The 13,931-nt window shown below is 42.4% G+C and overlaps 1 protein-coding gene across 9 annotated transcripts in view; it reads right to left on the bottom strand.

Moving 5' to 3' along the window:
* The window catches only part of adck1 (aarF domain containing kinase 1), a 416,484-nt gene that overhangs the window by 367,213 nt on the left and 35,340 nt on the right, over positions 1 to 13,931 (bottom strand). The gene's annotated exons all lie outside the window — the stretch shown is intronic.

Genomic DNA, 13,931 nt, shown 5'->3' with positions numbered 1-13,931 from the left:
AACTCCTTCAAGACTGTTGGAAAACCATTTCAGGTGACTACCTCTTGAAGCTCATGGAGAGAATGCCAAGAGTGTGCAAAGCAGTAATCTGAGCAAAGGGTGGCTATTTTGAAGAAACTAGAATATAAAACATGTTTTCAGTTATTTCACCTTTTTTTTGTTAAGTACATAACTCCACATGTGTTCATTCATAGTTTTGATGCCTTCAGTGAGAATCTACAATGTAAATAGTCATGAAAATAAAGAAAACGCATTGAATGAGAAGGTGTGTCCAAACTTTTGGCCTGTACTGTATATAGATATAGATATACACACACACAGCTATCATACAAGGTGTCGCCTGGTACTCAGTTACAGTAAATTCATATGCACTCATACACCGACGGCGCAGGTATCGGGAGAATTTTGGGGTTCAGTATCTTACTCAAGGACATGCAGACTGAAGGAGCTATGGATCAAAGCTCCAGTTTTCCAATTAGTGGAGAAAATGCTCCACCTCCAGCGCCACAGACACCCCCTGGCCGATGTCAACAACGTGACACTGTGCCAGGAGAACAACATGATTCTCAACAGCAACAAGACACAGACGCTGAATATGGACCATGACAGGAAGGGAGAGAGGCTGGACCCCATCACCATCCACGAGGCTGCTGTGGAAAGAGTCCGCAGTTTCAAACTCCTCAGTGTCCAAATAGCAAAATCTCACCTGGAACATGTGCCATGTGGTGAAAAGGGCACGGCAATGCCTCTTTCACCTCAAGTGACTGAAAAACTTTGGCTTGGGGCTCAAGATCCTGCAGACCTTCTACAGAGGAACAAAAAGAGCATCCTGACTCGATGCATGACTGCATTATATCGGAACAGCAATGCCTTAAACCGCAAGGTGCTACAAAGGGTCTTTTGGACAGCCAAGAGCATCTGTGGATGAGAGCTTCCCTCCATCCAGAGTATCTACAACAAACACTGTCAGAAAAACCCACAGGATTATCAGAAACCCCAGCCACCACAACCATGGACTGTTTCTGTTGCTTAGGACAGAGAGGAGAGAGCTGCAAGAGGAGGGTGTATTTCATTTCAAATCCTGACAAGTTTGTTTTTTTTTGTTTTTTTTTTTTGCCGTTTTTTTTTTTTTTTTGGCCTATTGCCTTTTCAAGATTTCTGCTTTCAAGAATTGCCGAACTCTTGAAACGGAGTCAATAGTTTTCAATATTATCTTCTAATACTGTGAATATATCACCAAGTACGATATTAGCGTAGGGGCATATTGATAAGTCCATTCTCAGCAAGGTCAGATGTTTATTGCCCTGCCCCCAAACTCACCCCGGTCAGGAGAGATGCAGACTTCCTGACACCAAGAGGAGATCATGTGAGATGGTTCAAATGACTCTGTAAGTCATTAACTTACTAAAGTTAATATTAACTAACTGAAAAACAATACACCCTTTGATGACCGCATCCTGCCACTTCATGTGACCCCGGGGGGGGGGCAGAGTGTGTGTATTTGACGTAGGCTAGCTGATACCACGGCATAATAAGTGTATTTTGATTTAATGTTAATCTGTATGTTTAATTGGATGTTAAGAATCAATGTTGGCCATAGTGGGAAGAGTATGCGTCCCTCGCACGCAACATATCAAAGTATACGACCTCGTATCAGGAAAGCATTAAAAGTTTCCTCTGAATATATCCCATGGTGATATATTTTTCATCACGAGGGAAGCCTCCCTGATCAAATCCGCCCACTTTTTGGCCAGTCAAATACCTGTGCGCTCGGCGCGGCCTTTCTCCCCTCTTTCCTTTTTGCCCTGTGTCTTTTGTTAGTTATTCCCTATTATTCGTACTGTGAGTTCTGCCGTGCTTATTCGTATTTTACCTTCTTGTTGTGCATAATTTCCTTTATTACACTTTTAACTCTTTGCGCTCACGAGCAAAGTTATTTTGAACTTTTAAATTTTGTCGATCCAGTTTTCTTTTATCTCCAGTGTTTTCAACATTTTTGCGTGTAATAATAACTTTGACAACAATATCAAACAGGCAGTGATGTTGTCATCACCATTATTATAAGCGAGTAACCAGAACGAAGTAGACCAGCACCTGCCGACCAACCTCTTCATTCCAGATTCATCAGAACCAGCTGCTTGCCACAGTGGTCCTCCTGCCAAGCCCATAGGCCTTCTGCAGCGTGATCCAGCCCATTGGGCACCCACAGGACATCCCAAATTCAACCGCTCCCCCCTGCTGTGAGACAGCCGTTCTATTCTGCTGGAAAGTCTGGGAGCTGCAGAGCGACAGTCCAGGAGCCCTAAAGGAGCTTCGCATTTGATCCCCGCTGCTAAAAGTAAGCCAAAACTTCCATAACTGGAGTGAGCAGCTGTGTGGCGAAGAGTGAGGTCGAGCAGGAGGTTTAGTTAATTATCCTGACTTTAATTTAGGTTTCGTTAGGCCAACATGAATGGTTTTGCGCATTCCTGCGTTCCCCATTCATAATATAGGCTATTTTAATATACTCTCCCATTATCGCCAAACTAAGTAATTCACACGAGTGTTACTTCTCATTTCATTCCATTTATATACTGTTAATTTTGTGTTGTGTCATATAATCATCATTTGCTATTCAGTTGTTACCTATTTAGTTAAAATAAATCTTTTATCGCCAAGTCGTTGTCTGTGTACATATCTTTTGGACAGGAGCTGAGATCACTGTATAGAGAATTCATAACCCAGATATTGAGATTGATTCATTATTGATAAGCGTGCTGACGAATTAATAAGTGATTTACGGAGTTATTAATTTGATTAGTCGCTTCCCTCGTTAGGAGGGTGGTGCCCCAAAATTTATTACAAGTGCAAATATTCTCAAAGAGGTATTTCCCCTACATTAGTTTCAGATAATTTTTCTGTGTAAAATGGCTGCAGTAAACACAACTGTGCCATCACTGAAGATACAGAGTCGTCATCACACACACTCTGCTTTCTACAGTCACCTCACCTGGCAGGTCTTTACAGCCTGCACACATGGAGTGTGTCAATTAGCAAAGATGGTGGGGTGCAATTTTTTTGAGAAAATGTTGTGAAAATGTACTTCTTTAGAATGTAAGAGCTTAAAATAAAACCATACTCTTCTACTGCTATTGTTTTTTTCTCCTTATGTTTAGACATCCAATCCCATGTCTGTAAACAGGTAAAAATGAGTAGAACACAGTGACGATTGGTTTTAATTGGTTGCAGAAATATGAAAGTTAACCTTATCACCTAGCAACTGCTGCACAGGCTGTCGCTGCCTTAGGCAGGCCATCCAGTCATTTCACATGAGTTTGTGCTGCTAGTAGGCTACTGTATTCCCCGCCATACTGTGAGAGCTTTACACTTCATAACTGACACAATGAAGTGCAGAAATTATTTTATTTGAAAGCCCCTGACAGAATACTGCAGTTAGGCTCCTCTGGTGTGTTGTGCTGCTGTTGGGATGATTAAGATGTCTAACGTCAGTTGTGACAAATCACAGTGCGCATCAAAAGCCTGGATCACTCTGAAACCATTTCACAAAAATGGTTCATATACTTCTCTAAGATTTTTTGACTTTATGATCAGTGATCAATAATTTTTTAGCCACTGATGAACTTGGTCTGTACGTCTGTGTCCATGGCTACCAGTCTCTTTAACCCATTGAAGACTGAATGAAGATTACGTGCTCCTGTTTTTGTCATGGACATGGTATAAACTCAGCATACTCACATTAATGGTACATGAATAACTTTTCTGTGACTTAAGTAAATGGTCAGGTGTAGTTAGTGAAGCTATAACAATCAGCTTACCTTTATAGCCTTGTCCTAATTTAAATTCGGAAGCTACAGTTAATGCTTAACCTTGGTTAGTGGGAGGGAGACACAATAAGGGGCCCGACCCTAGACCCTTACTGACTCCAGCAGTTGAACATGGACAACGAAACTTAAATATACTCAAGGATGATTTATTTTTATCTTGTGCCCCACCCAAAATGAAAATACAAAAAAAAAAAAAAATAGGTAAAAAAAAAACGGTATTCGGCGGAATGTGCCCTTTAATAAGAAAAGATAATCCCAGTGCAAAAGAAAAGTCCATTGTCCAATGCTTAAATTGAAAAATCAGGCTACTGGAAAAAACAATGCATTGCCAAAAACTGAAAACTGTTGAGAAAAAAGAGGAATCACATTCACCAGGGTGCAATAAACAAAAACATTCTGGTCCTACTTGGAGGATGGGTCTGTTTCTTTCTGGTCCTCCACACCAACACAGTCGAGGAAACACTAAAAACATGGGTCGTAGAAAACTTTTCTTCTTCCAAGACAGGCTGCTACACTGCACCTCTGTTCCTCTTCCTCTTTCCCCAACAAAATCAAAAGAACCCTCCCCAAACAATTCCCTGCTCTTTTATCTCCTACCTGCCACGCCCCTTCACCTGAGTGCAGCACACCTCAACACAGTTAACTACCAGGAGGAACAAGATTAGAGCAGGGGTGAGAGGGAGATACTGGAGGACAAATGAAGATTATAGTAGAAGGCTAATCTGTTTTTTTTTTAAACCCTCTAGCAATCCTATGCATGACTGTCCCCTCACCTTTGTGGCAGTGACACAAAGCTTATATCCATAAACGTTCAAAGAGGATAGCAACAGCTGTATCTGGCAGCTGAGTGTTATCAGCTTGGCTGTACGTTAGGACTAATACAGATAAGAGAGGCAGTATGTAGCTGTTAACATAGTATATTTGCAAATATGGTTAAAACACCCTGTGTGGCACGTCAAATGTCCTGGTTTTTCACTTATCAAATGTGGTAACCCTACATTAACCGCAGCAGCAATATGTTGCCACTTGCTGTATTTTTTTTCGTCTCTCTCTCTCTTTTTTGCCATGATTCAACATAAAGGACCACTGATCAGCAAGCTCATTTCTATGCAGAGACATTCACAAGGTACTTTGCATTGAACATGTATGTTTGAATGTGGGTGTGTAGAGGGCGGTATGTGAGGCTGAACCACATGTGGAGAATTACAAGTTGATTTGGGATTTATAAAAGGAAATTGCGCACTGGCAGGAGATGAGCCAATCAGCACCAGGCATTCGCTCAAATTAGCATGTGAAACCAGGCTTGAACAACAAGGTCCACAGGGCTGTACCAAATGTCCGTGTGTTAGTGTGTGTCACATACACAAGGCCAGCTATGCTGAACCATGCTCTTAAAGGTTCACTGCAGCTCTCTGTGCACTTTCTGTCAGAGCAGGTGGTCTCTTACCTTTCCGGCAGCAGGCTCCTGAGTGAACTAGATTGAGCTGTGGCCTTTTAACAAACACCAGCACAAATGACTCACTGCACATCATGCCTACCAGGCATCAGTGATATGGGTGAGGTAAGATGCCTGCACAGAGCCCATAGGATATGAAAAGACAGTACTCACTAGGGGTGGGGAAAAAGATTGATACAACGACAAGTATCTATTTTTTGTTCTATAAATTATTAATATTACAAATACAAATTAAACTTCAAGCCTACTTGAATGATAAAGTCAATTGCTTTTTCACTCCACTACATACATTTTTCTGCAAATAAAATGACTGAAGTGAGATGAACTGACTGAAAACATTATCTTATTAGATAATACAGACAAAAATCTCCTTCAGGGACATAATTTACAGTTGAAAAAAGGTCATAAATCGCAATATATTTTATCACAATACTCTGCATATCGCAACACGTTTAAAATCACAATCATATGGTATTGTGACTTAAGTATCATGATAACATCATATGGTGGAGTCTCAGGTGATTCCCACACCGCACCTTCAGAGCGGTATCTCCCCTCAGGCTGCGAGCCTGCTCAGCATATCCTCATCCTCCACACTCCACCATCAATAAATGACATGAACCATTCTGTTCTGCTGGTTCTGAAGGTTACTATATCACATCCTTTTAAACTACCCTCATTGTCACTATAACCAAACGTTTCTATTTATACTATGAGTAATTACACTAAAATGACACAATACTGTTTGTTTGTTTGTTTGTTTTTTTTTCAAAAAACAATCCTGTTGTTTTTGTGAAATTATTATTATTATTATTATTATTATTATTATTATTTTCACTTTTGATTGGCAGCTGTGTGCAAATGCAGCTCAAGAAATGTGACCCCAATCAGCCTGATGGGGGCACTATAATAAAGGCCCAAAAATACATAATTTGCGTGACAAGGTATTTGAAATACGCACCTGTGGCGTCACCGGTTTCCCCGTCACTTCGGTCCGGTAAAACAGTTTTTAATCCAGTTTCTCGCTCTTTTTTCTTAATGCACCACTTGCTCTCAGCTTTTATTGTATGTACTTTTTAACATGGACAGGTTTTAAGCCATTGGGCCTGTGGTTGTCACGGATTATAGGCTACCGCAGAAGTGAACGCGGAAATCGCGAGGAGGGTGTGTCTGCAGACCTGGAGACCGCAGATTCAGACCTGCAGATCTGGACCCGCAGTTCTAGACCCCTTGTATTTCGCGACAGTGCCCTCTATTTCATTGGAAGCCAACATACTATTACAACTATTGAATATGGCCGATGACGATCCGAGTGTGAGTATTGAATGTGAATCATATTATTTGTTTAAACTATTTTGTTGACTTGAATTAGAGAGCGAACTTCATGTTTTACAGTGATACGTTTAAAATGATATGACTGTCTTTACCACGATAGTCTGAAAGGCACGTCAAATATGGGTTAAAGTAGTAGGTAATAGTTTAGCTTGTTAGCAATGAACTGTTTGTCCTGCACATTTTGTTTCATGAAACCGAAGCGCGATGACGAATAATTTTAGCATGTGCTTTAAATTAAACATGAATAAATGATTAAAGCAATGAAGTGGATGATATGAGAAAAACGTGTATAGGCTTACGTTTTCATACAAGCATGAAACTGTTTACATATTGGCAATTAGTGTACTTTATGCTAAAAGTTAATTTTGTATTCATGTATATCATGTAATACACCTTTATTTTTTTAATATATTTTTTCCTTTATTATTCATAATATTATATATCACGTGTGTTTATATCACTACATTGATATTACTCTATAGCATATATTTAGAGATTTTGTGGATAGACATTAAGCTCATCCAGCGCAGATGATCAGAAATGTATTTTTGTCTATTATTAGGTTTTGGCCTTGTTTATGTGCGTAAAACGGTTGAAAAATCTTAACTTTGAATAATTAGGGACTCTCTTTTTAAGGTGCACATAACAATCCAGAAAGGGGAAACCACAGTGAAGTGGAGGAGTTTCGTGGAGGATCGAAAGGCAGATGAGGAAGAAAGGGGCACTATTGTTAATATGTCAATATAATAATGTATTTGCTATGCTCCAGAATCTTCAGTATTTCAGTGTAGACTGTGATAGGTATTTAATTTTTTTTTAAGTGTTTCTGTTTTCAATCTTGTGATATGTTTGATTTCTTTTTTTTTCTCTGCAGATCTCCCTGATGTGTGATGTAACAACTGCACACAATAAAACATTTCAAACCATTTCAGTAGCCTATTTCACAGCCTTTGTTTCAAATTCCCACAACAAAAGTGAGCACTGGACACCCAAGACCAGACATTTCCTATTATATGTTGTAGCGGGTTTGATCAATGCAGTGCAAGTTTTTGGCGTGTCAGTCAGAGCAGTCTGATGAATATTAAGAAATAAAGAACTAAAATAGTTGGATCAAACCATACAGAACAACCAGCAAACAATAATGATGGAAAACAGCACCCAGGCATAAATCAACAATTAAATCTTGGTATTTTTATTCGCGTGTAATTAAATTTTAAAATTGTAAATTGTAATAAAGCATTAAAAGTCCAACTTCTTTCAAACTGTGGTGTTTGGGTGAGACGCTGATTTAGCTGCAGTTATACAGCCGTCCAGTAGGGGATGAAAAACAAGGGGTCTAGAACTGCGGGTCCAGAATTGCGGGTCTGAATCTGCAGTCTCCGGGTCTGCAGAGACATACTATTGGAAGTCGCCAGCCGAACCACATTAGCGAGGTGCCTACTTTTAAAAATCTTTTAACTGTGGGGAACCTACAACTCACCATCTGAAGCGGACTGTCCGCTTAAAATTGGGCAAGGTCCCCTTGGACATTTCGGCCCCATGACTGAGGGTAAATTTTAACTCACCTCCGTGTGTTGATATTGTGTCCCGGGGGACGGATCTCCAGCACCGGCCGCAGGTATGTTGGCAGTGTGTGAGTCCTGCTTCCCAACCCTGTCAAAACTGAGGGAGAGCATCTCCGGACTGCAGGCCGACCTCAAGGAGAGGGACAAGATCCTCCTGGATTTCTCCACTGTCCCGACAACCCGGGCAAAACATACTGCTCACCTGACGGCATCTGGCGCTGGTGACCGGAGCATGACGGCCACGAACAACACCACCCTGCCGTGGACCAGCTCCATCACCACCAGAACTCCGACACCAGCACTAGCCGAGTCCCGCTGGCACCGCCAGGGAGCCAAGCCCAAAACATCGGCACCCTCCACCTCCTGCCTTTACTCCACAGAGCTGTAGCGCTTCATAAGGGCTGATGGAGCGGGAGCACCGGTGAGCTCAACTCCGCTCAAGCCGAGGGCACCCTGGTCGGTGGTGGCCAGGGGCTCTGGGCCTCATCCATCTCCTCCTCCTCCGCCTCCAGAGCTGCCGCTGGATAACAGGTATGACATCCTAAGCCTACAGGACCTCCCTCCCGCGGATGCTTCGTCCTACTCACCTGCGGAACCTGTGCGTCCAGCTGGCCGTGGCTCTCACTAGTCCAGGAGTCGGCATCCGCTCGCCCAGCCTGACCCCTCCCCTCCATCCCGGTCAGGAGAAATCGCGGCCCGGCGCCACGAACCTCAGGCTCCATCCCGTCACCGCCGTACCTCCAGGCACTCCCTCTGTGCTGATGATTGGGACCTCCATGGTCAGGCACGTGGAAGTGCACAACAGCCGCACCTTCTGCCACCCTGGTGCCCGTGTCAGTGAGGTTGCATCCTCCGCCCTCCAGCTGACTGCACGGCACAACTCGGCCTCCACGCTGGTCCTGGAGGGTGGTATCAAGGACCTCAGGAACCAGCAGTCAGAGGTCCTCAAGGAGGACTTCGTCTCCCTGAAGGACCGCCTGCTGGACATTAGCCTGCGGCTAATTATTTCCGGCCCGCTTCCCCCACCTCGTTATGGTGACGTCACCACCAGCCGCCTTCGTCAGCTGCACCTGTGGCTGAAGGGATACTGTTTGGCCAAAATTATCCCTTTTGTGGACAATTTTACAGCTTTATTAAACAGACCCCACCTTTTTAAATGGGACGGCCTCCACCCAAACCAGGAGGGATCACGGCTTTTATCAGTTAACACTGACCTGACCGTCCGATCCTGCACCACAGCCACCTCCTGACTCACCGATCACACACGCAGACCCTCCACCCCTCACCCACCTCCACCATCCTCCACTACACGTTGCACCACACACACTTCTCCCTCAGTAGCACCTTCTCTGCAACCGGAAACACAGGACATTCACGCCATAAAGACCATCATTACACTTAGAAAGTTGAAACCCAGGAATGTTTTTAGACCTAACCGTGTTTTTAACATCCCTTTGAAACTTCATGATGAGCGCATGTTCAGCATAAACATTAAAATGGCAGTGCCGAACGTGCGCTCCCTTTTAAACAAATCTTTTATCATAAATGATTTAATTTTAGACAACAACCTAGACAGTATTCTTCTAACAGAGACATGGCTTGGCACTGACGCACCTGTTGTTCTCACCGAGGCTTCCCCACCAAATTTTAACTTTTTATATTCTATTAGGGGGGGGCAAAAAGGGAGGCAGAACTGCATCAATAACAAAAACCATAATGTCCTCAAATGAAGTTTCTTTTAACACCCCAGTGCTCCACTTCTTTTATCAGTGAATTCTCTGAACTATTATCAATCATTCACTCCACCTACAACAGAATTTTAATAACTGGTGATTTTAATCTACACATAGACAACACCTCGGACCCAGTATCCAGAGAATTTTTAAACCTCTTAAACTGTTTAGATTTTAAACAACATATCACGCAGCCGACCCACAGCAGAGGGCGCACCCTGGACCTGGTCATAACCTATGGCCTGTCCGTGGGTGTGTCCTCTGTTGTGGATCTGACTGTGTCCGACCACTTTTGTGTGTTTTTTAACATCACCAGTTTTAACCAACAGGAGGCCCTGGTGAGAACGGTGAGGAAACACTGCCTAACTTCTTAAGTGGCTGCAAAAATTTTTTAAACGACATCAGGTGCAATTTAGATAACCATAAACTCACAGTCTTGGTTTTACTGGATCTAACCGCCGGCTTCGATACAGTAGACCATCACATTTTATTAAATAGACTGAGGAACCTGGTTGGCATCTCTGGTTGTTTTTAACTGGTTCATCTCTTACCTTACTGATCGAGACTTCTTTGTAAGTATGGATACATGTTCCTCAGGAACCCATGAGATAAAGTGTGGGGTCCCCCAGGGGTCAATTTTAGGTCCAACTCTTTTTAATCTCTACATGCTTCCCCTGGGGGATGTCATCAGGAGGCAGCTTTCATAGTTATGCTGATGATACGCAACTGTACATCGCCATGTCTCCTGATGACACAGGGCCAATTGATACCCTTTTTAACTGCATTTTAGACATAAAGTCATGGATGGCAGCAAATTTCCTGCAGCTCAACCAGGACAAAACAGAGGTTTTAGTCATTGGTCCTGGAGGCCAGAGAGAGAAACTTTTACCAAAACTACAGGATTTTAAACCAACACAATCCGTAGAAAAATCTGGGTGTGATTTCTGACTCTGATCTCTGTTTTATTCCACATATTAAAAACCTTAAGGTAGGTTTCTACCAACTTAGGAATATAGCCAGAGTCCGCACGTTTCTCTCTCAGGCCAGCACGGAGGTGCTGATGCATGCTTTTATCTCCTGTAGGTTAGATTATTGTAATGCCCTGCTCTCTGATCTTCCCATAAAGAGTATCTCAGATCTACAATTATTACAGAATTCAGCTGCACGAGTGCTGACGAGGACCAGAGGGCGGGAGCGCATTACACCAGTTTTAAAATTGCTGCATTGGCTCCCCGTGCGTTTCAGGATCGATTTTAAGGTTCTTTTATTAGTTTTAAATGTCTTAACGGTCTTGGGCCATCTTATTTATCTGACCTGCTTTTACCATATCAACCCTCGCGGACCCTGAGGTCATCCAGCACAGGCCTTTTAACCATACCACAAGTTAGAACTAAAACACACGGGGAGGCGGCATTTAGTTATTATGGCCTCCGATTGTGGAACAGCCTGCCGGAGAACATCAGGGCTGCAGAGTTGATGTTTTCAAAAAGAGACTCAAGACTCATCCTATCCTACTGTTTTAGTCCCTCGGTTTTTAGCTCCAGTGTTTCCTCATGGGGGCCTACCACACTGAGAGTTGTTCCTGGTCTACCGATGGGGGTGCTGTCCCATGGACAGCTCTGACCTGGGTGGCTGAAGGGCACTGCACCTCGGTGTGGAGCCTCCTGTCTGCCCGGGTCGGGGTGATCTCTACAGAGGCGCTCCCTGTGGCCGTGGTCCGAGGGCCCTCTCAGTGTGGACGGCCCCCAGAGGTGGCTTTTTCCTTGCCTCAGGTCTCGGTGCTTGGCCATGTCTCTTTAGTGATAGCTAGTGTGTGTGTGTGTGTGTGTGTGTGTGTGTGTGTGTGTGTGTGTGATGATTATCTTATTTAAGACTTCCTTTCGATGAGTTTGTGGTCAGATTGATCAGAGTTGTTCAGAACTGACTGATGGATAAGCGGAGCAGCTGCTGCAGAGGCTAGTGAAAATTAACTTCCTTCTGCTGCTGTTACTCAGGGTTAGACAAAGTGCTGGACCACAGTATGCATGGTTTCCATGAGAATGTAGTCTGTTTCATCTAAAGCAGGTTGGAAAAATGATAAACACTAAAACTATATGAGTAAACAAGCGATTAAGTTGCACTTTCATTGCGCTTGATGCTCTGCTGTTCTGTCTGTGCTCAAAGTACAATTGCAGAGAGATGGAGAAGTTGCGGGGGGGTATCTAAATGTGGCAGCGGATGCTGATGTTGCTGTTGGACATACATACACATGTACTGTTAAACATACATTTGGTAGGTTAACACAAAGGCATTTCCTAAAGATATAATGATGTTTCTGTGTGTCTGCTTGATGATACAAAGTATAGTTTGGTGTAGTGTCACCAAATATTGACTTGACTCTTAGAAAATTGTTAATGTGCCTGATGTTTTAAAATTCAATAACAGACAAACTGTTGTAAATGAATTAAGTTCTAACATTAGTCTACATTTTTTTTAAGTTATGATTTTAACAGTTTTGTCAACTCTCAACTGTGTTTCTAATTTCATTCTACAACAAACAGGCAATTGAAAATATTGAATGCATGTGTTCAGGGATGGATGAAGTGGGGGGCAGATGGAGAATAATAAGCAACAAATGCAAAATGTACTTAAATTTTCTTAACATCTGTTTAAGGTGGAGCTTTCAATTCTAATATATTGCTGGATAGTTTAAAAAATATATATATATATCATACTGTAACTGTAATATTTTGTTAGTAAAATCTGAATCTGCAGTGTACCAGTAACATGTCAGGTAAATGTAGTCAAGGCCGTAACTACCATTGAGGACACCGAGGTCATGACCTCGGTATTTTTTCCCGACCTGAATGAATGAATAAAATGAAAATAAAAATAAACCATTTCATTTGTGCGGTGAAAGTACGTGGGAGGACCGATGGAAAGTGATTGAGTGACTCTCTCTTCTCTATAATAACAATTATTTAAAAAAGAAAATTCTGGTACTCTTGTTTGATGGACGCAGCTTTCATACAGCTTTGCACACACATTCTTAGATGGATTACTCGCGAATGCAGCATCGCACAGAAATGCCACACATATCATATGAAAGTGCAGAAAGAGCTTTCCGAGGATACCACATACATCATTGTGCTGTCATCCCATCACGCTAGAAATACAGATTAATTGTCAACAAAATAAAAACCTGACAAATTTCTTTACAATCCATTATACAGATCTTGTTATCAGTCACTTCATATAGTGAGGAATATCGTATCTTACCACGTCTTAGGCTTGCGTGTGTTTCTCCCTGTCTATCCACATTTGTAGTCCGGCTTTCAAGATGCAAATATCTCCATATTGTCCAGTTGTCACTCAGTCAAACTTTGTATGACAAGACCAGCGCACTTCAGCTTTGCGCACCCAGGCAACTGTAGCCTAATTATGCATGCATGACAGGGCAGTAGTCAATCAATCAATCAATCAATTTTATTTATAAAGCCCAATATCACAAATCACAATTTGCCTCACAGGGCTTTACAGCATACGACATCCCTCTGTCCTTATGACCCTCACAGCTGATAAGGAAAAACTCCCCAAAAAAAACCCTTTAACGGGGAAAAAAAACGGTAGAAACCTCAGGAAGAGCAACTGAGGAGGGATCCCTCTTCCAGGACGGACAGACGTGCAATAGATGTCGTACAGAACAGATCAGCACCACTATGGTAGTCACCATATACATTGAGGGGGTACTTCCTGCTAAAGAATAAGTGGTTCAAACATAATTATAAATACCCACAAACAAAGTTTGGTGAAAGGCAATTACGCTATAGTATGAAGTGGGAAGAGAAACATGATAAGATGGGATTAATCTAATATGATGTGTGTAGTTCTTTATAGATGTAGCCTCTTAATTTGGCTGTCAAAGTACACCAGATTGAAGGCTTTTGATATATAATTGATAAAAATTTCTGACCCCCCCACGTGCACCACGACTAAATGACCTCGGTATTTCAAAAATCCTGCGTATGGCCCTGAATGT

The sequence above is a fragment of the Epinephelus fuscoguttatus genome, linkage group LG14 (genome assembly GCF_011397635.1).
Source record: "Epinephelus fuscoguttatus linkage group LG14, E.fuscoguttatus.final_Chr_v1".
Taxonomy (NCBI): Eukaryota; Metazoa; Chordata; class Actinopteri; order Perciformes; family Serranidae; genus Epinephelus; species Epinephelus fuscoguttatus.
The sequence above is the reverse complement of the archived record's forward strand: the minus strand, read 5'-3'. Positions and strand labels throughout refer to the sequence as shown.